The sequence below is a fragment of the Palaemon carinicauda genome, chromosome 41 (assembly GCF_036898095.1).
Source record: "Palaemon carinicauda isolate YSFRI2023 chromosome 41, ASM3689809v2, whole genome shotgun sequence".
Taxonomy (NCBI): Eukaryota; Metazoa; Arthropoda; class Malacostraca; order Decapoda; family Palaemonidae; genus Palaemon; species Palaemon carinicauda.
The window spans coordinates 60,445,032-60,467,982 of record NC_090765.1 but is presented as its reverse complement, the minus strand read 5'-3'; the positions used below and the strand labels follow the sequence as shown (position 1 = coordinate 60,467,982).

Here is a 22,951-nt window from a genome sequence, read left to right as displayed (position 1 = left end):
CCATGTCCTGTAGAGTGTCTTAAGGTCTATCTTCGAAGAACTTCAGACTTCAAGGAGGGACAGCTCTTCCGAGGCAAAACCTCAGGATCAAACCTATCCCTGAAACAACTGAGTGCAAAACTCACCTACTTTATTCGCCGAACGGATCCTGACAGTACACCCGCAGGTCACAATCCAAGAAAAGTTGCTTCTTCGTTGAACTTCTTTCAACACATAGACTTTGATAGGCTCCGCTCATATACGGGTTGGAAATCATCCATAGTCTTCTATAAACATTATGCGAAGCAAGTGTACGAGATAAAACACTGTGGTGGTGGCAGGTAGGGCCATAAAACCTGTCGTCTAGCGCTGCGATGAACAGGGGACTGTTTTGGGACTTAATAGTGTATTGAGTGAAAAGGTGTTGGCACCTTCGAGTGTAATACCTTTTAGTAAAAATCATTATGGTGATTTACGAACTGTTCTATTTAGGTGCAGAATCTAACCAATAACACCAGTGCCGTGTGAACATTTGTACACACTGTTGAAGCATATCCAACATCTAAGTGAAATAAAACTAATTAATTTCACAATATTGAGTGGCATTTACCAATGAATTATTATATGTATATTCTTCCCCTACAGGTTAAAAAATACATATACACCAAGATGTTCATATATGCAGGCTAGATTCCTTCTACTGATACATTACCATTTGTTTTTATTTTTTGTCTATGAAAATAAAAATCTAAAAGAATGTATCTGCGTCTTCTTCATCCTCAGAAGTATGAATAAAATTGTCCAGAGCCTTTTATTTTCCTAAAATAAAATCTTGTTAGTAGAATTTCTAAAAGAACAACCTGGTAATCTCAAAGAAGTTTCCCTCTTGTTCCTACAGAAGTACAAACTTTGAATCCTTATAGTCGAAGTCGACAATTCCCTACAGGGGACAGGAAGCCCTAAGTTAGTTCCAAATTTAGCGGCTATGACAAATGACAGTAATGTCATATATATAAGGTCTAGGAGACCATATAAGGAACTCATTCAAAGTAAAGGCACTTATACAAACCCACAGATATAGTACTTAGTAATTCTCTGCTAAACTTCCATCAGAACAACATGGCTGAGCCCAAAAAACGGATTTTAAGCAAAGCGAAAAATCTATTTTTGAGTGATATGGCCATGTCGTCCTGATGTACCCTCCCTTCTTTCAAAAGGAGAACAACAACAATGTAATGAAAGACCCACCCGAAACTACTCTACCTACAGCTATTCCTGCTTAAATGTAACAAGGAATAAGGCGCCGTAGTAGTATAGGGAGGGGGTCCACCGGGTACCTTGATAACGGCTCCCCTTCATTCGTCACTCTTCCCCCTCAAAGAGTAAAATCTATTCGGGGTGAAGATAGCCATGTGTGTATCAAAAAATACATCCCCTGATATTATGCAATATACTTAAAGTTATACAGCATTAAGGATACTCGTGCCAGGAGTTAGAATTCTGAAGACCTATTGTTAATTCTCTGGGAGTATCACTGTAGCTAAATATCACTTAGAAAGCTGTCTAAAGGAACCTTCCATCAGGACGACATGGCCATACCACCCAAAAATAGCTTTTTCGCTTTGCTCAAAATCCGTACTACATTGGCTCCATCTCTCGGGTTGTAGATAATTTACCTTTACTGACACATACGAATGGAAATAACAACCAAATATTGTGGCTGCAGTAGTACACCTAATCTTTACGCTAATCTTTTTGGACCTATTGTGACCAGGAAGCATTCCAATTAATATCAAAGAACAGCAACCATATTGAATTAAATATTTCATATATAAACTATAAAAACTTTAACAAAACAAGAGGAAGGGAGGAAATAAGATAGAATAGTGTGCCCGAGTGTACCCTCAAACAAGAGAAGTCTAACCCAAGACAGTGGAAGCCCATAGTACAGAGGCTATGGCACTACCCAAGACTAGAGAACAATGGTTTGATTTTGGAGTGTCCTTCTAGAAGAGCTGCTTACCATAGCTAATGAGTCTCTTCTACCCCTACCATGAGGGAAGTGGCCACTGAACAATTACAGTGCAGTAGTTAGCCCCTTGGGTGAAGAAGAATGTTTTGGTAATCTCAGTTGTAAGGTGTAAGTGGACAGAGGAGAATCTGTAAAGAATAGGCCAAACTATTCAATGAACCCCATAACTCTCTACCAAAGGGAAAATTAACCGCGACTAGAGAGAAGGATCCAATGTAGTACTCTCTGGCCAGTCAATGGACCCCATAACACTCTAACGGTAGTATCTCAACGGGTGGCTGGTACCCTAACCAACCTACTACCTATAAAATACAGCCAGCATCTCTCATAGCGAATTCCTTGTTGACGGACATTTAAAAAGGACCCTACTAATGGAAATAGAGGTATTATAATATTTGTTCATACTCTCAAGTTTCAAGCCTTTAATGGACAGATGTATGGATTCAACCCACATGGCCTAATGCAAAGGCGTACGAGGCCTTTGGGCGCATGAGGGAAGCCCCGTCGTTGTATTATCTAGTTAAATGGCTGGAAATCAATTCAAACGATTTTGATCCTTGTTAGTTTTAAGATTAAGGCTCCCTTTCAAAATAATTCAAGACTACGAGTCCACGGCGAGGATATACTGTAGAGCATTTTAGGGGGGAAGGAACATTTTAAATAGAACTAAAATAAAGCCTCACCCGGCATAAACCAAAGTACAGAAGTTAACATTACCAAAGAGGTAATGCCACACTTATCTGTAATAGATAACAGCAAATTATTTTAATTAGGAGGTCAACCGAAGTCAATTCAGAAATTTACTGTACAAAGCTATAAAAAATATAACGGATTTTGAGCGAAGCGAAAAATCTATTTTTGGGTGAGATAGCCATGGCGTCCTGATGGAAGGTTCCTTTTTGGTAGCTTCCTTGGGTATATAACTACTAAGATATTCCCAGAGAATTTAACCACAGGTTATCACAGAATTCTAACTTCTGGAGCGAGTATCCTAAAGGTTTCCCTTTAAGACATCGTATATCAACAGGGGACGCATGTATTAACGCGCCACATAGCTATCTGCACACCATACAGAGTTAACACTTCGATATGGAGGGACGGAGAATAGCTGGGGAGCTGTTCCACAGCTAATCTCGTCCGTGGCTACTTTTGGTACTCGAGACGTAAACAAACGGGCGCCATTGCTAAATGACGTCACGTCCATCCTCATCCTGAAGCCAGTTGCTTGCCGATCACCATGATACAGCAGCGCAGGGTGGGACCTGACTCACGGAACAAAGTAGCAGGGAGGGTCCATCAGGACGCCATGGCTATCTCACCCAAAAATAGATTTTTCGCTTCGCTCAAAATCCGTTTTTTGGGCTCAAGCCATGGCGTCCTGATGGAAGAGTACCAGAGAATCAATGTATCGTGGTAGATTTTCCCCTTGTAGTATAAGTGCCTAGGGCTTTGACAGGATAAGCATAGTAACCTCAATAAGAGAACCAATAGGAAGAAACTTCCTGCCCCCCTTGGCAGCGAAGTCCCAACGGACCATGCCGAAGATCAAAGTGGTCATCGAAGGGCTACTCACCTTGCTGGGAGAACATGAAGAACTCGGAGACAAGACTGAATGGTTGGCATTCATATAGGAACATTCACAAAGGCAGACAGGTGGTGGTTAGGCACTGTATGTGAATAGAGTCGTCTGGTCTCTAAGGTATGATGTAAGTAAGTATTCGAGTAGGAATATTACGTTGCAGAAGTGAGTATATGATAAGGGTTGAACCCTTAATCATCTTCATCGACATAAGAGGAAGGGGATAATAAAACTATGACAGTCATGTATTTCATAGTATAAGTATGAGCGGATTGAGACGCACAAATAATAAAATAGAAATTTTATTTCACCATTGCAGAACATGTTAAGGAAATGCAATGAAATTGTAAAAGTTATTTACAATAAATTATAATGTACATAGTCATGAAAGACTTGCTCTTGAATCTGAAAGGGAATTTCAAATTATTAGTAGGCACTCGTTCCAGAGGAACGTCAGTCTATTAAAATAAAACACATCATGCTCTAGGCATGCGGCACTCATGTGACGACTATGACATTTCACCTGGGAGAAGAACAGTCTATGAAAAAACACTAAGTGTTTTTGAAATCACTACGTATCACGCGAGGGTCAACATAGGCACCCGAGGAGTTAGAGTCCCAAGTAACTCACTGTTCTATGCTGAGATAGGTGCAGGTTTCGTAACACTACCTGCGGCTACCACAAATGTTTGACTTCGTGCACTTGTTTCGCACAATGTTTGAAGAAAACACGCGAGGATTTCCAGCCTGTGAAACTCTTAAGACTTTCGAAATCCATACTCTGAAAGAAATTCAGAGACAATGCAACTTTTCTAGGATCGTGACCGGCGGGTGAACTGTCAGGATCCGCTCTGCGAATGAAGTAGGTGATTTTCGCTCTTAGTTGTTTCAGTGACAGGTCGCTGTCCGAAGTTTCTCCTTTAAAGAGTTGGCCTCCACCAAAGTTCGAAGTTCTATGAAGATAGACCTTGAGGCTCTCTACTGGACATAGAGAGGCATCTTCTTTCAGAGGGCATATTCTCCAAGGGCCCCATCTTTTGGTGGGTAATTCGTTTTTGGCGAGAAACGTCGGATCCGGGAAGAGGGTAAGGTCACCTGAATCTGTAAACAGGATGTGACCCTCGTCCCTTGATAATGCCACTATTTCGCTGACTCGGGCTCCTGAAGCAAGAGCAAAAGAAAGATAACTTTCTGAGTCAGATCCTTGAGAGGGCACGAATCATTGTCCAAGTTGGAGGCAAAATGGAGTTTATTGAAGATGTCGTTGGACAGATCAATCTGGAAGGCATACATTAGTGGTTTAGTCAAGGCCGATTTGCAAGTAGAAATCGTGTTGGCTGCCAAGCCCTGTCCGTGAAGGTGAATAAAGAAGGACATGCAAAAATCAATGGTGATTTCCGTAGGATTTTTGCCTTGACGAATGAGACCCATTTTCTCCAGGATGATTCGTATTGCCGTCGTGTGGATTCGGTCTTGTATTCCTCGAGGAAGTCTAGACTTTTCTTCAAGATCCCAAACCTTTTCTTCGCGGCTAGGGAGAGAAAATCATGAGATGAAGGTCCTTGATTTTCGATGATGAAGCGAAGACAGTCGACTTCTGTACTTGCTGGGAGAGTACTGGGCCTGGGAGAGGGATCAGCGTGGGCTGCAGCTCTAGGACCAGGGGGTACCAATTGCTCCGGGGCCACTTGGGAGCCACTAGGGCCGCTGTCCCTTTGAAGGTTCTTAGCTTGGAAAGGACTTTCAGCAGAAGGTTGGTGGGAGGGAACAGGTAGATCTTGGACCATCTGTTCCAGTCCAGTGACATGGCGTCCACTGCTTCTGCCTTGGGGTCCTCGGACGGGGCTATATATCGAGGAAGTTGATTATTGTCGCTCGTTGCGAAGAGATCGGTCTGAAGTTCTGGGACTTGGTGAGAGATGAAGGAGAATGATCTTGCGTCTAGAGACCATTCCGACTCTATCGGACTTGTCCGGGATAGAGCGTCCGCCGTCACGTTGCGGGATCCTTGTAGGTGAACTGCAGACAGGTGCCATTTCTTCTTCTCTGCCAGACGGAAGATTGTCAGAAGCACCTGATTATCTGGGGCGATCTTGAGCCTTGGCGATTGAGACATCGAACTACCACCAAGTTGTCTAGGGATAGACGAATATGGATCGAGGGAGGCGGGGAGTGTTTCTTCAGCGTTAGAAGGACCGCCATGGCCTCCAAGATGTTGATGTGAAACGTCTTGAATAGGGGAGACCATGTGCCTTGAGCCTATTTTTGGTGGGAGTGACCTCCCCAACCCTCCAGCGAAGCATCCGTGTGGATGTTGAGTGATGGAGGTGGGTGTTGAAGAGGAATGGACCTTTTCAGGGCCTTTGCTTCCGACTACGGCTTGAGGAGCAGCCGAAGTCCGTTTGGGAGCCGTCTCTTGAGGTCTCTTCGAGCGATGGATGCGGAACGTCTCCAGACTCCCGCGGCATCCTTTAGCTGTGCACGTAGCACTGGGTTTATCACTGAGGCAAACTGTAGAGAGCCTAGAACTCGTTCCTGCCGACGTCTTGAGATCCGTTGGGATTTCAGCAGTCGCTTGACAGATCCTGCTATTTCCTTCCTTTTCTTCTGGGGGATGGAAAGGCGGTGTGACTGAAGGTTCCTCTGGGTTCTTAGCCATTGGAACCTTTGAGCTGGAGAGGCGAGATTTCTTTGCGTTTATCTTGAATCCCAGGTGTTCTAGGAAATGGGTGACTTTGTTGCAGGATTTTAAACAATCCTCGGGCGATGGAGCCCAGGCTATCCAGTCGTCGAGGTAGGCCATCACCTGGACGTCTCGGAGGCGCAGCTGTTGAACGATGGCATCTGCCAGCTTTGTGAAGATCCGAGGGGCCACGTTGAGGCCGAAGGGCATGGCCCTGAAGGCGTAGCTTTTCCCTTTGGAGTCGAAATCCTAGGTAGGAGGAAGCGTGGTGGTTCATTGGAATGTACCAATAGGCATCCGCCAGGTCTATGGGGACCGTGTAGGAACCCTGAGGCAGAGGGGTCCTTATCTGATGAAGAGTCAGCATCTTAAACTTGTTGTTCGCTATGAACTTGTTGAGGGGGGATAAGTCTAGAATGACTCTGAGCTTGTCGGAGTCCTTCTTGGGGACGCAAAACAGTCTCCCTTGGAACCTGGTTGACTTTACCCTCCTAATCACCTTCTTGTTCAAGAGATCTAGGACATATTCTTCCAGAAGGGGGAGATTGTTGGAAGAATTGCTGGAAGGTTGGGGGTGGTTGAGTCCAACTCCAGCCTAGACCCTTGTCGACGATGCTGTGTGCCCAGGGATCGAAGGTCTGACGATCCTGGAATTGGCGGAGTCTTCCTCCCACCGGAAGCACTTCATTGCTTCTGGTGTCCCGAGGGTGTGCCACCTCGGCCGCTAGCTCCCTTTCCTCCTCTGCCTCTGGAGGGACGGCGAGATGCGTCTCTGCCTGCACCTCTGCTTGAGCCTCAACCTTTGGGACGAAAGGTAGTCGTCTGTTGCTCAAAGGCAGGGGTGAAAACCGGTGATTGGGGCAAGACCAGTTGGGTGACCAGCTGAAAGGTCTGTTGTGGCTGAGCAGCCACTTGGGGAGTAGCGGGTCCCGGAAACTGCCGTCTCTGTTGACGTTGCTGGGGTTTCGGCTTAGAGGATCTCCTCTTAGGTTGAGGGCCGTCGTCCTGAGAGGATTTCCTCTTCTTCGACATGCCCCACTTGTAAAGAAGGTTCCTGTTCTCCGTGGCGGCCTTGTCGGTAATCTCTTTCACCAGATCAGAGCGAATGAGGTGCTTACCCCAGATGTTGGAGGAAATTAGCCTTCGGGGTTCGTGTCTCACTGTGGTACTTGAGAACACGAATTCACGACAGGCTCTCCGAGCTTTCATGAAGCTGTATAAGTCCTTGACTACAGTCGCCAGATGCGTCTTGGCGAGCACCATGTAGTGGTCGGGGACTCTAGTGTCACCGGCCATGACGTCAAGCTGGACCTGGAGGGACATGGATGCGGCAAGCCTTTCTTTCGTATCTTGTTCCCAACGAAGGAGGTGGTCATTAAGTTTCGGGAGGTCTCCGTTAAACTGACGTCCAGCAACGTCAGGATCTAGTTTTCCCACCACGAAGGTATGTTGGACATCCTTCCAGTGTCGAGCATCGGGGGAAGTGACCAGGGAGAAGGGTCTGCACTCCTCCAGTGCAGGGCAAGGTTTCCCTTCTTCCACTGCCCTGTGTACCGCTGCGAAGGCCTTTTCCATGAAGGGGAGGATCGCATCATCAGGTGCGACGTAGGTAGGGCGCTTCTTGCTCAACGCCGGAAGCTTTGAACAGGTAAAACCCCTACTTTTAAGGGTGTTGGCCATCATAGCCTGGGCCTTCGGGAGATCGAACACTATCACCTCCTTAGGTTCGGTCTCTTCTTTAGAGGCAGGTTCGGATTAAAGCCGGACGTAACAGTCCGGGTAAGCCTCAAAACTTGGGAAGAATTCCACTTCTTCCAGGACAACCGAGCCGACCTTCTCACTGATGAAGATCCTGCCCGTTGTGATCGGCATATGCTCGGCATACCTCCAGGGGTTGGCGTGCGAGCATGCAGGGAGGTCCTTAACCGAATTCCTTTTCGGCTCCTTGGAACTTCCCATGGTCCTGATGTATTTGTGTGTCTCACAGAGTTTCTTGTCCATGATGGCTTCGAGCGTCCGAAACATCTCCTGGGCGCTGGTTGGGATGGGGTCCGGGGTGGCGGAGGTAGACGGGAGTGATACTTCCGTCGGTGTAGGAGTTGGGGTGGTGGTGGAAGGCGGAGCGACCTCTTGCTCCGACCCAGCGTATTCCACTTGGTCCTACTCATAGTCCAATTCTTCGGCCATGAGGTTCCTCTCCGTTGTCTCCGACACTTCCGACATACATTCCGCGTTGTCGGTATCCAGGCGACACTCGTGCATGGACTGAGCCATGACAACATCGGGTTCCACCGTGATCTGGACGGTGGGGATCTGATCCTTGGGGACCACAGAGTCTGGGGATGCCTTTGGGAACAGTAAGGCCCTCAAGTCTTCGGTGGCAAGGTACGGTCCAGTGGCGTTCTTCTGGAAGCCACGCACCCATTTGCGTAGCTTCTCTCGAGAAGCGTCCCTAACCTCCACTGAGGGAGGGTTATTGAACGCCTCGACCAGGCGTTCCTGGTAGACCGTACAGTTCAGTGGGTCCCAGAACTTCAGATCACCTTTTTTATTTGCACAAGGGGCGTGAGTCCTACACGCCGTGTGCCCATAAAAGTACGGGCGCTTCACTCCACAGAAGCCATGGTCGCACTTCACGTACTCCTCCTGTAAGAGAAAGAGGACATGAGTATGGGGGAGTCATACGGATGACTTCTATTTTAAGGTTAAGTATTAAGTGATTAATCTTTAACCTAATATTAAGTGGTAGAAATACTGTGACGTTCAGAGAGTGGGCGGAAAAGAAGGAGATAGACACATCCTCCGTGTAACCCGCCCGGCCGGTTACCGTAACCTTATCCGTAGGCAATTTGTTGTGACCGAGGACACAGGGCAGAATTCAACATAGCATGCCGTGAAGGCAGTGGGAATTCTAGTGGGGATTGCCAAGGATATAGAACTGGGACTGAGGCCACTCAGACCCAAGGATTGGGAACGTAGAAGATCCCATAGGGTAACGGTTTCCGGTAACCAGCCGTGCTAAGATACACGTAGCATGCTGGAAATCTGTGATATGCATGAAGACAGCATGGTTACTAATGGAACGGTAAGGCAATACCTATCCATTATGTAATCAAACCATCTGGTTGCGATGTAGGGCTATCGACATCAGATGATAGCTAGAAGAAGGGGGTGCAAGTTGCTTTGACGCCTCCGGAAGGCTCAGGCAGACCGCCGGCACGCCGAAGGCCACTCCAGCAGGGTTTCTGGCATTAGGGAAGACAATATAGACGTCAAGAGTACAGTGAACCCTCGCTACTTCGCGGTTCGACAATCGCGGATTCACCACTTCGCGGGGTTTTCCCATAACCCATATATATATACATATCGCGGATTTTCCGGAAAATTCGAAAATACCGCGAAATCTGAAGACAACCAAATACGATATTTTGTTACCTGTAATTCCATTAATACTGTAATTAGTAATATCTGCTCTTACTGATTGTTCATTGCATTACATATGATATATAATTCAGCACAGAAAGAAATAAAACACGAAAAGAGAATGTGATCATACGATAATTCAGTACGTAGTAAAATTAAATCGAACATGAAACGCAAATCAGATGCCGTCATACCATATTAGAATGGTGTGTACTGTAATGGATGTGCTTCTTTTCCATGAATCTTTTGTATGTATACGTACGTAGTACAGTACTGCATCCAATAATATTCTTTGTTGCAAAAATCACATTTCGAATACTGTAAGCGTACGAGAGAGAGAGAGAGAGAGAGAGAGAGAGAGAGAGAGAGAGAGAGAGAGAGAGAGAGAGAGAGGCGTAAAATAGCGTACGTAAATTTTTATTATTATTGTTATTATTATTATTATTGTTGTTGTTGTTAATAAAATTATTATTGTTATTATTATTAATTATTATTATTATTATTATTACTGTACAGTATTATTATCATTATTTATTATTATTACGGTATTGTACTTAATCTACGTACGTTCAGTATGCGCGGGGGCATCTTCTATGAGTAACCAACACGCCATAGTACTGTAAGACGGGTTGTGATTGGTTCAAGCGCTGATAGATGACGAATCAAAACTCAAGTTTTGTTATCTAGCCTGTGATTGGTGTTTTGCCCGCATCTTCTACCCGCAGCATCAAAGTTCTCGCGGGGCTGCATCGTTCACTTTCTCTTTCCGCGTATTGCTGAGTAGACGTTCTTAAGTTTGTGAAGTTTAATCTGTGCTGTGTGCGACTGTTTTAAGTTGAACTTTTTGTTGAACTTTCTGTTACAATGCCTCCCAAGCGTTCTGCTTCTAGTAAGGCTGGTAGTGAGCCTAAACACCACCGAAGGATGATGACGATAGCTGAGAAGGTTACGCTTCTCGACATGTTAAAAGATGGTAGAAGTTACGCGGCCGCCGGCCGCCATTTTGGCATCAACGAATCCACCGTTCGCTACATCAAGAAGGACGAGGCGAACATTAGAAAGACTGCTGCAATCACCTTTAGCAGATCAGCGAAGCGAGTCGTTACAACGCGTAATAAAACGATCGTACGCATGGAAGGTGCTTTAGCTGTGTGGATTGCCGACTGCCGGAAGAAGAACATAGCGTTGGATACGAACACCATCCAAACAAAGGCTTTGAGCTTATATGAGAATTTTGCTGCAAAGGAACCTAAAGACGACGACGGCAACCATGCTGAAGATGATGATGATGCAGATGATCCTCAACCAGGGACATCCACTGATTCCCAGCCTCAGAAACGTTTTTCCGCAAGCAAAGGATGGTTCGCGAAGTTTCAGAAACGCTTCGCCCTGAAAAGCGTTTTCCTGCATGGGGAGTCTGCTTCCGCTGACACTGCCGCTGCTGAAACTTACGTGAACCAGACTTTCAAGAACATTATCGCTGAAGGTGGATACAAGCCGGAACAAGTGTTTAATATGGATGAAACCGGCTTGTTTTGGAAGAGAATGCCGTCGCGAACTTTCCTGTTCAAAGAGGAAGCCAAAGCCTCTGGCTTTAAGGCATTCAAGGATCGCGTTACCCTCGGGATGTGTGGCAATGCTGCTGGATTTTTGTTAAAGCCGGGGCTTATTTATAAGTCGAAAAATCCTCGCGCTTTGAAAAATAAAAATAAGAATCTCCTTCCCGTGTACTGGATGCATAATCAAAAAGCATGGATTACGAAGATGCTGACCTCCAACTGGTTCCACCAGTGTTTCATCCCGCAAGTCCATGAATATCACTTAGAGAAGGGCTTGCCATTCAAGATCCTTCTCCTTATGGATAACGCTGGTGGACACGCAACTGACCTGTCGCGTGAGGGCGTTCAGGTTGAATTCCTGCCACCCAACACCACGTCATTAATTCAACCGATGGACCAGGGGGTTATCAGGGCGTTCAAGGCCCTCTACACGAAGAATACCTTGGCGGACCTCGTTGCGTGTGTGGATGCTGCCCAAGATGACGAGGATGAAGATTTCAACTTGAAGGCGTACTGGCGGCAGTACACCATAGCCACGTGCCTGCAGAATATTCAAAAGGCACTTCAAGAGATGAAACCTGCAACCGTAAATGCGAGCTGGAAGAAGCTGTGGCCCGATATTGTTTACGACGACAAGGGATTTACTCCGTCGGAAATCCAACACTCTGCAATACGGAAATCTGTGCAGTTGGCTGCCATAATTGGAGGTGACGGGTTTGGCGACATGACGACTGAAGACGTCGACAAGTTGTTGGACTGCCATTCCCAGCCCCTAACTGACGCAGACCTCGAAGACCTGACGAAATCGGCAAGTGAGGAAGAGAGTGAGGGTACCCAGGAAGAGACCCAAGAAAATGTCGAAGAAACGGGCTTAACATTAGAACGGCTTGCCAAGTTCTGCAACCATATGAAGGAGGCGAAAGAAATGTTACAAGAGTGGGACGAGGATATGGTTCGCTCGATGCAATTCTCAAATAAGGTCGATGACATCATGACTCCCTACAGGATGCTCTTGGATCGAAAAAAGAAGCAGCGGCAACAACTTCCGATCACAATGTTCTTCCAGCCTCGCAAAAAAGAGCCAGTTCCTCCTGCTAGTACGCCTTCGGAAGAAATTGAAGAAGTTGAAGAGGTGTCCCAGGAAAAGACACCTCCGTCTGAAGAGACGTAAAATACTATCATTGACTGCACAGTAGAACACATCATCAGCTTCATCATCATCATTTCTACTGTGCAGCAAATTCATCGCCATCGTCATTCAAGTTTTTCTTGAACTTCTTTCGTGGTGAGTACAGTAACAATCTTTATTTTTTACTTTAACCTGTTTTATAGTTTAGTAATGTACGTACTGTATGCATTAAGTTAAAGGTAAGGTTTTAAAAGTCTACATGTTGTAACCTATCATATTTTTTTTGTTTAAAATTTACATTTACGTACGTAAAACAATCTCTCTCTCTCTCTCTCTCTCTCTCTCTCTCTCTCTCTCTCTCTCTCTCTCTCTCTCTCTCTCTCAAATTGTTTTCCTGCTTTGCTACGTACAAGTACTGTATAATTTATATTTGTAAGGTAACATATTTTGTAAATGCTTTTACTGTAAATACTGTATGTACTGTATCATTATTTATCACTATCATCATGCGCGTTAAATGCCTTGTTTGTTCTGAGCGTGGTTGTTTACTGAGCGTACACGCCGTCGTTTCAGGCGGCGTCATAAAGAAAAAGATTTCATTTGGAAGTCCTAAGAAAAATACGTAAACTAAAACATTGGTAATAAAAAAATCAACATACAGTACTGTATAATCAATATAATCGATGCAAAAACTAACCTATACGTACATATATGTGTACACTAAATGAGTTTGTTTCTTCATTATGATCAGAGATGAACGTAAACAAAACATTGGTTGCCATTTTTTATCGTGCTTTTTAGGTGTTTAGGAAACACATGATATAAAATCGCCTTTAATATTTGTGCCTGTTTTAGTTTAGGGTGCTGTAGTACATGCATTAAGTGTTCTGTACATTAAAGGGTGGTTTGTTAACAGTACTACGTACAAGGGAAGGTTTTAAAAGTCCGAATATACATGTTAAATAAATAGGTAAATATGCTGTCACTACTTCGTGGATTTTCACCTATCGCGCCCGCGTCTGGAACCTATCTACCGCGATAAACGAGGGTTCACTGTAATACCAGGGTGGCGGCCGCCGGCACAGCGGCGGCACGCCGGCGGGGGGGAGCGGCGGCTCCGGCAGCCGGAGGTTGCCGGCTTGGTGACAGGAACAAGGATGGTTATAGCAGAACCGGACTGCCGGCGGCGGAAGCCGGCCGGTGGACGGACGACCAAGCTATGAGGAAGGAGGGAAAGCCATGGCTGGAAGCCGGCGGCAGGCGGCAGTCCCCCGGCACACGGAGGACTGGCGGCCCGGAGGGTAAGGGATAAGTCACCAAGGTAGGAGGTTGGTATCACCGACAGTGGAGGCGGCAAGGGACCGGCACCAGGATAGAGAAAGAGACAGAAGGAGGGATGTAGGGGTCCGGCCACGGACCCCCAGACATCCCACCTGAGTGGGTGTACCCATGATAGACGCTGACCCTATCACCCAGAAGCAGGGGCCGCAGAGGACCGGGAGCTAAGGTAGCCCAAGGGAGGGCTAGGGGACACCCAAGAGCAGGGGGGGGGGGAAACCCCTGCAGACAGAACGCATCCAGTGGCTAACCCCATAGGACACTATGAAGGGTATATGTACCAGAGCGGACTGCACACAGGAGCTCAAGGTAGTCCTATCACTCCACCCTAAGGAGGAGTTGTAGGACAGGGGACAGATGGGTATAGACTAACCCAAGTATAGGCTAGGCCATACAAGAGATAGGTGGGGAGGGGAGAAGAGAAGGGTCTTCCGTGGAGGAGGTTCTATACCAGAGCGGCCACTGAGGAAGGGAGGACACTCCCTAGCCTAAGGTAAGGCAGCTTGTCTGAAAACGGTGCATGGGTATCGTTTCAGCAAGGAACAGAACTAACCCCTCCAAAACCTAACCTAGGGCAGGGATGTTACCTCCTGAACTAGGAAGGATGGAAGACGTATCGCTATTGCAGGAAAGGTCGGAGACCTAGCCCCAGCAATAGAGGAAGGACTAGCCGTTCCTCATTCTCGGACGCAACCCTAAGGGGGATCATTCCCTTAGGGAGGACAGAGAGGCGATATAATACTCTGATATGAGCTTGATCCCCTTACGTGGTAGGGGGAGCAAGGCTACACAGAGGGGATGCCCTAAGGCAGGGGATGAAGGAAGCATATAGGAGTCCTACTTGTAGGTTAGGTTAGAAAGACACACTATCTAACCTGTCCCTTATATGGTCCCTGAAGGTGAAAACACTTGCATCACAGTCAATAGTATTGTAAAATAATGCCACTATCTTCATAAGTAAGCCTAGGATCACTGAAAAATATCATGCATGAACACTGATATAGGCGCTCTGGCCTGGGGGCTATAGTAGCCAACTGGTATGGGGTCAGTCGATGACCGATAATAAAGCGTCAAAACACGATATAAAAGTTCCTAGCTATGAAGACTAAATAACTAATAGTATCGATTAGTTAATGAGGCCGGAAAACGCTGTTGAGGCTAACTAAATAAGGCATGCAGAACAACAGCGACGCCATAAAATGGCGGGTCCGGTCGAGGCACAGCTCTGCCACAAAACATCAATTATCTCGAAAAGTAAATTTTACTTTACAGTCAGAGCTTAAATAAACAATACTGGAACCTTGTACTCAACTTTCCAGAAGAAGGCGAGGCCGAAGGTAGCGACATGACGAAGATGCAGGTTGATAAAAAGAGCGTAGGGAAAATCCGTCTAAGATAGGCGAGCTACTAGCAGAAGGATGAGGACGGACGTGACGTCATTTAGCAATGGCGCCCGTTTGTTTACGTCTCGAGTACCAAAAGTAGCCACGGACGAGATTAGCTGTGGAACAGCTCCCCAGCTATTCTCCGTCCCTCCATATCGAAGTGTTAACTCTGTATGGGGTGCAGATAGCTATGTGGCGCGTTAATACATGCGTCCCCTGTTGATATACGATGTCTTAAAGGGAAACCTTTAGGATACTCGCTCCAGAAGTTAGAATTCTGTGATAACCTGTGGTTAAATTCTCTGGGAATATCTTAGTAGTTATATACCCAAGGAAGCTACCAAAAAGGAACCTTCCATCAGGACGCCATGGCTTGAGCCCAAAAATACTGTATAAAAAATTATGGTTAAGAGTAGAAAAACCTGGCATCGAAAATTTCTCGCAAAAACAACTGCTTATTATATAGTTACTAAAAGAATTGTCCACCCCCATCAAGTAGTTAGCTTTAACTTTATGCATATGATTAACAATAAGCATAAATTGTTGGCAAGATATGAAGCGGTTGGCCAAGCATTTTTTCTATACAGTTGCAACCATTTTTTTACCAACATTTATAAACAAACCACATATGCAATGCATTCAAAATGATGTATGAAGCTCTAGAATAATTAAATCTTTCAAAATCATTGTTAAGGCAAAACTATGCATTTACAATTCACATCGAAATGAAAACGCGAAATCAAGCGGCACGTAATTTAAGTTTTTATAGTAATCAGGCAGGGCAGCCTGATCGAGACTACGGTCTACCCCAAAGCCAAAGCAAAGTCCTTCAAAAAGAAGAAGACAACAGTGCTTACTCCCATACAAATGGGTTGAAAACACACTATGAAACGTTAAATACTCAGAACGAACAAGGTAAAATGACAGTGGAGGTCCTGTAGAGAGTGGGGTTCCCTTGCTGTATGGGACCGGAAAAGCAGCTATCAGAGTAAAAGTAAGTAAAAGTAAGTAAAGTAATTGGTGACAGTAATCTTAGCAGCAGAGTTACTGTATCTGAATAATAAAAATGGGTCGAAAAACACCAAAATTCAAATCTTGAAATATATACTATTTAATTACTTGCCCAAAAACGTCCGAAATAACACGTTAACAGAAGACGGTAATCTCATCGACAGTGTTACAGTATCTGAATAATAAAAAATGGGTCGAAAACACCAAAATTCAAATCTTGAAATATATAACATATAATTACTTACCCCAAAAACGTCCGAAATAACATTACAAACCTCCATTAAGAACACAATGCTGAACAACTACCTACCGCCTCCAAGTCTGGCCTTTGACAGTCGTTCAGGGGACGGCGTGTGTCGAAGAAATTGCCTTTGGCCAATCACAGCTTCCTCTATTCTGAATGAACTCCGTGCGGTTTGAAAATTGTTATCTTCTTCAGCTGGCTGGAGGAATGAAGGACTCTGTTACGGGATTTTCATTTATCTGAAAAGATAATTGACGTTACATCGTTCGGAACAGAACTTTCTTTCAATAGATCAAAATAAATCACGAAGAGCAAAAATGAATGATTTTGCATAATCATTTATATGATTAAACTTAAATTCCTCATTTATGCTCTAAACAACATTGGAAAAAGGTAGGTATGGTTACAGGAAGTAATAATAATAATAATAATAATAATAATAATAATAATAATAATAATAATAATAATAATAATAACAACGTTTGCTGCGTGTTCCGGCGAAGTCCATAATTCTTCAACAATATGATTCCCCTATTCGTCTGAAAACTACTTCCAACACGTCTTGATATTTACATCTTTCTGCACAATGCATTTTTATTATACTAATCGCAAAGTATAAAGATTATAGAAAAAGCGCAATATAATTGTTACCTTTTCTATCCTTTATTAGCAGTCATTGGAGTGATTTTATTGTTTGTCCACGCAATAATAGGCGATTCTTAGTCTCCGCAAATTCCATGAGAAAATTTCCCCTTCAATATCTTTTCCAATACAAAACGTTCGTTGACTAGTTAGTTTAACTCGATATCATATGCTAGAATTAATATTCATAAACTTAAATAGAAGTCAAATGCACACGAAATATATTTGATGTTGTTAGGGAAGTTAGACTATATGTTTTAAAATATTCAAAGAGTTTTCTTGAATTTAACTATTTAATACAGAAGTGACTTTGGTTTTAGTTCTAACTTAACGGAGGTGTCTTCACTATGTATTCGTAGAGAGTGGGGTTCCCCTGCTGAATGGGACCGGAAAAGCAGCCGTCAAAGTAAGTTATTTTATAAGTGTGATACCCTCCTCTGGTCTCTCCTGTGACCGAAAACTTATCATTACCATTTCGATAGCATCAAAACCCAAATGCATTAGTAACCTTTAGACATATCTTGTTGACACAGATTAAAAAGAAAAAAAAAGTTTTGAGCATTAGCTTAATCTAACATCCCTACGAGTATTAACAGATCTAAGACGTATAAAAGGCATTAAACTAAGGGAGAGAATAACTCCTGCATTGATCGATCTACATTGGTTACATGTTAAGGCTAGAATTGAATTTAAAATTTGCTTGTTGACTCACAAAGCACTTACAAGTGATAAGCCTAAATATCTTCGTGATTGCTTGGTCCCCTACCCTGAAGCTACCAGCGCCGCTGTAAGAGTTAGACATGCTGATGACCCACATAGACTATTCGAAATTAGTGTGAATCATGCAATAGGAGGAAGAACGTTCAGTTATGCTGCACCGAGACTCTTTAACGACCTTCCACTCGATGTCAAGAATAGCAATAATGTGACAGCTTTCAAGAAAAACCTGAAGACTTATCTTTTTAGAAAGTGTTATAATAGTGACCTGAAAACTATTAAGCCTGAATACAAATGCTAGCGAAATAACTGATAACGATACAGAGCAAAATATTCACTGGAAAGAAATTATTTTTTCACACACCAAGGCCCGCCTGAACAGACCTTTAGTGTTTGGTGGAGGGCGAGAAATAAACCCCTAAAAGTAAAAGTAAAAGTAAGTAATAATTCCTCTCATCAAATCATCATCATCTCCTCCTACGCTTATTGACGTAAAGGGCCTCAGTTAGATTTCGCGAGTCATAGATTAAATACATAGAGGATTCATTGGCTAAATTCATCAAAGGATAGCCAGTTCCTTGGGATGCACATACATATAATATAGCATTAATAATATAACTCAAATTTAATCGCTAACTTTTACGAACAAAAGAACCACCTATCAAGCAATACATTATAAATATCAAAATTCTTTCAAATATTTATAATAAATTAAAACAAGAAGGTCTACATAATTAAATTCAATCGACTCCTCTTCATTCTAACAAACAGAGAAGAAAACCCTAAATCATCCGGGAAATGCTAACAATTATAAAAAATTGTGCATTTCACAAATTTCATGAAGTTTTGAAATAGCTTAGGTCCGGGTCTACATATTCAGTTATTTAATCCCAAAATAGTGTGGAGAATTCATTATATTAAGTGAAACGCATACTGCGAAATTTTCCGAAAAAAAAATGCTTTAGTGTTGGTAAATAATTTAGAGAAAAAAAAATGTTTTTAAAATGTTTTAGAGTTGGCAAATAATTCAAAGATTTTCTTTTTCTTTTTTTTTTGAAATCGAGACTTTGTTTCAGAAGATACATAAAAATCTTAATTATTAAAAGTGCACCCTGTTAAAAAAGAGACAAACGGATACGAAGGAGAGAGAGAGAGAGAGAGAGAGAGAGAGAGAGAGAGAGAGAGAGAGAGAGAGAGAGAGAGAATGCAGATTAAATACGGAAAGTAAAAAAGGCTTATAAGAAGAAAGAACCAGAACTTGAGAGAGAGAGAGAGAGAGAGAGAGAGGAGAGAGAGAGAGAGAGAGAGAGAGAGGAGAGAGAGAGAGAGAGAGAATGCAGATCAAATGCAAAGTAAAAAAAGCTTATAAGAAATAACCAGAACTTGAGAGAGAGAGAGAGAGAGAGAGAGGAGAGAGAGAGAGAGAGAGAGAGAGAGAGAGAGAGAGAGAGAGATGCAGATCAAATGCAAAGTAAAAAAAAGCTTATAAGAAATAACCAGAACTTGAGAGAGAGAGAGAGAGAGAGAGAGAGAGAGAGAGAGAGAGAGAGAGAGAGAGAGAGAGAGAGAGATGCAGATCAAATGCAAAGTAAAAAAAAGCTTATAAGAAATAATCAGAACTTGAGAGAGAGAGAGAGAGAGAGAGAGAGAGAGAGAGAGAGAGAGAGAGAGAGAGAGAGAGAGAGAGATGCAGATCAAATGCAAAGTAAAAAAAACGCTTATAAGAAAGAACCAGAACTTGAGAGAGAGAGAGAGAGAGAGAGAGAGAGAGAGAGAGAGAGAGAGAGAGAGAGAGAGAGAGAGAGAGATGCAGATTAAAAGTGAAAAGCAAAATATGTTTATAAGAAAGAACCAGAAATTGAGAGAGAGAGAGAGAGAGAGAGAGAGAGAGAGAGAGAGAGAGAGAGAGAGATAATGCAGATTAAATACGGAAAGTAAAAAAGGCTTATAAGGAGAAAGAACCAGAACTTAGGAGAGAGAGAGAGAGAGAGAGAGGAGAGAGAGAGAGAGAGAGAGAGAGAGAGAGAGAGAGAGAGAGAGAGGCCTTACCTTACCTTATTGCCTTATTTCTTGTTTGGGTTCCCCCAGGTCCCTCAGTGTGAGGCACCTCGTATATCCACCAGAGAGTTGCTAATGCATCTTCCGGTGTATTTTGCATCTTCCAGTCTTGGATGGTCTGGGATGCATCTTAGGTATTTATCGAGCTTATTCTTAAACACATCTACGCTCACTCCTGATATGTTTCTTAGATGAGCTGGCAGCACATTAAATAGTCGCTGCATTATCGATGCTGGTGCGTAGTGGATTAATGTCCTGTGCGCCTTTCTTAGTTTACCTGGTATATTTTTTGGCACTATTAATCTACCTCGGCTTGCTCTTTCTGAGATTTTTAGCTCCATGATGTTTTCAGTAATTCCTTCTATTTGCTTCCATGCTTGCATTATCATGTAGCGTTTTCTTCTCCTTTCTAGACTGTATAGTTTTAAAAATTGCAGTCTTTCCCAGTAGTCAAGGTCCTTAACTTCTTCTATTCTAGCAGTATAGGACCTTTGTACACTCTCTATTTGTGCAATATCCTTTTGGTAGTGTGGGTACCATATCACATTGCAGTACTCGAGTGTACTACGTACATAAGTTTTGTAAAGCATAATCATGTGTTCAGCTTTCCTTGTTTTAAAGTGTCTGAATAACATTCCCATTTTTGCTTTACATTTAGCCAACGGTGTTGCTATTTGGTCGTTGCATAACATATTCCTATTTAACATTACACCAAGGTCTTTAATTGCTTCCTTGTTTGTGATTGTCTCATTATTAGGTCCCTTGTATGCATATACCATTCCTTCTCTGTTTCCATAATTTATTGATTCGAATTTATCGGAGTTAAATACCATCCTATTTATCTCCGCCCATTCATATATTTTGTTTAGATCTCTTTGCAGTGAGTTCCTATCTTCATCACAAGTAATTTCTCTACTTATTCTTGTGTCATCGGCGAAACTTCTCACTACGGAGTTTTCAACATCACAGTCTATGTCTGAGATCATAATAACAAACAGCAGTGCAGCTAATACCGTACCTTGTGGCACACCAGATATTACCTGGGCTTCATCTGATTTCTCGTCATTTGCAACCACTATCTGTTTTCTGTTTTGCAGGAATTCTTTTACCCATTTTCCTATCTTTCCCACAATATTATGCTTTCTCATTTTTTTCTCCAATATGTTATGGTCTACCTTGTCAAAGGCTTTTACAAAATCTAGATAGATCACATCTGTGTCTTTTTCATTTATCATATTTTTGTATATGTTTTCATAGTGTGCTATCAGTTGGGTCTGTGTACTTTTTCCAGGCACGAAACCGTGTTGGCCCATATTAAACAACTTATTTTTAACCAAATGGTTCCTTATTTTCTTTTTTATTACCCTCTCATACACTTTCATAATATGTGATGTTAGACTAACAGGTCTATAATTGCTTGCCTCTAGTCTTGATCCACTTTTGAAGATAGGGGTTATATAAGCTAATTTATGTTTAACATATATCTTGCTCATATCTACACTTTGTCTTAGCAGTATTGCAAGCGGCTTCGCGATAGTGTTTGCAGTTTTTTTAACAAAATCGCTGGAACTCCATCTGGTCCGGCTGCCGCTCCATTTTTAATTTCGTTTATAGCCGTGACAATATCTGCTTCATTAATATCTATATCCGTTAGATATTCAACATTTTCTTCTCTCATTTCTGTTTCATTATTCTCATTCGCAATTCTTGGTGTGAACTCACTCTTATATTTTTCTGCTAATATGTTGCATATTTCCTTTTTTTCATTCGTTAGCCGTCCTTCATTTCTTAGAGGGCCTATTTCTAATCTCCCCTTATTCATCTTTTTTGCATAGGAGTAAAGTACTTTGGGGTTTCTTTTTATATTTTGAAGTGTCCTTTCTTCTAAGTCCCTTTTTTCATTTTCTTTCGACTGTATAATCTTTTGTTCTGCATTTTCTATCTTACATTTTATTTCCCTCATTTTCCACACATTTTTTTCTTTTGCAAGATTTTTCTTCCACTTTCTAATTTTCTGAAATAAGATCCTTCTGTCTCTTGGTATGCACGTCTTTTGTTTATTGTTTTTTTTTGGTACATATTTTTCAACAATTTTCTCCAGTATATTGTACAGTATGTCCGTATTTACCTGTATATTATCACTTATAAATACATTTTTCCATTCTTTATTCAGTTCTTCATTTATTTCTGACCATTTTATATTCTTACTGTAAAAGTTATATTTTCCATATCCTTCCCAAACTTTTGTGCTTTTATTAATTCTGCGATCACTTGCTTTGGAATGGACTATCAATTCTATGACATTGTGGTCTGAAATTCCCGTGTTATACACTATTATTTCTTTAACATAATTCACCTCATTCACAAATACTAGATCTAGGACATTTTCCTTTCTTGTTGGAATGTGGTTTATTTGTTGCATATTATGTTCTAATAGCATATCTTGAAGCTTTTCAAATTGCCTCTTATCTTCTGCGCTACTATTACTATCTTTTTTATATGTATACATACAACCACTTTCTTCTATCCGTTCTTTCCAATCCACGAAAGGAAAGTTAAAATCTCCGGATAGGAGTATATTCCAGTCTTTATGGTTTCTACATATATCATCTATTTTTTCTATTATTATATCAAACTCCTTTGTGTTTGGGGGTCTGTAAACTACAATATTCATTAGTTTTTCAAATTCAAATTCTACCGCAATCAATTCACATTCTGTGTTGCTGTATTTTTCACATACTTTTCCTTGATTTATGTCTCTTCCATATATTGCGGTTCCCCCTTGATTCCTATTTTTTCTGTCTGATCTATAAGATTGGAAACCCTTTATCTGGTCATCACTGCCAGTCTCTTGGGAATACCATGTTTCACTTATATTTAATATATCTATTTTTTCAATTTGGGTTAGTTCTTCTAAGAACTCTATTTTCCTTTTAGAGTTACTCGTGACTAAACCCTGTGCATTCATTACTATTATGGTTTGTGTTTCATCCCCATTATTTAATATTGGTAATAATATGGATTCTCCCATGCTTCCTTCCTGTTCTGATATGATGTTCTTTTCTTCATTTCCCAGAATTCTGCCATTAAAAAATCCAACTTTTCTATTATATTTGCTCTTTCGCCTTCATATTTATTTGTGTGTGTATACCTGCAACTGTCCCCATATCTG

General features: G+C 42.5%; 1 protein-coding gene across 2 annotated transcripts in view; it reads right to left on the bottom strand.

Annotated features, from left to right (window-relative positions):
• Positions 1-17,154, bottom strand: part of LOC137632695 (uncharacterized) — a 63,586-nt gene extending 46,432 nt beyond the window's left edge. For both annotated transcript variants that reach the window (XM_068364799.1, XM_068364800.1), the window contains exons 1-2: positions 17,014-17,154; positions 16,429-16,601 (exon numbers count right to left, since the gene is read on the bottom strand). The gene's annotated coding sequence lies outside the window, so the exon portion shown is untranslated. The remainder of the gene's footprint in view (positions 1-16,428; positions 16,602-17,013) is intronic.
• Positions 17,155-22,951: the final 5,797 nt, after the last annotated feature.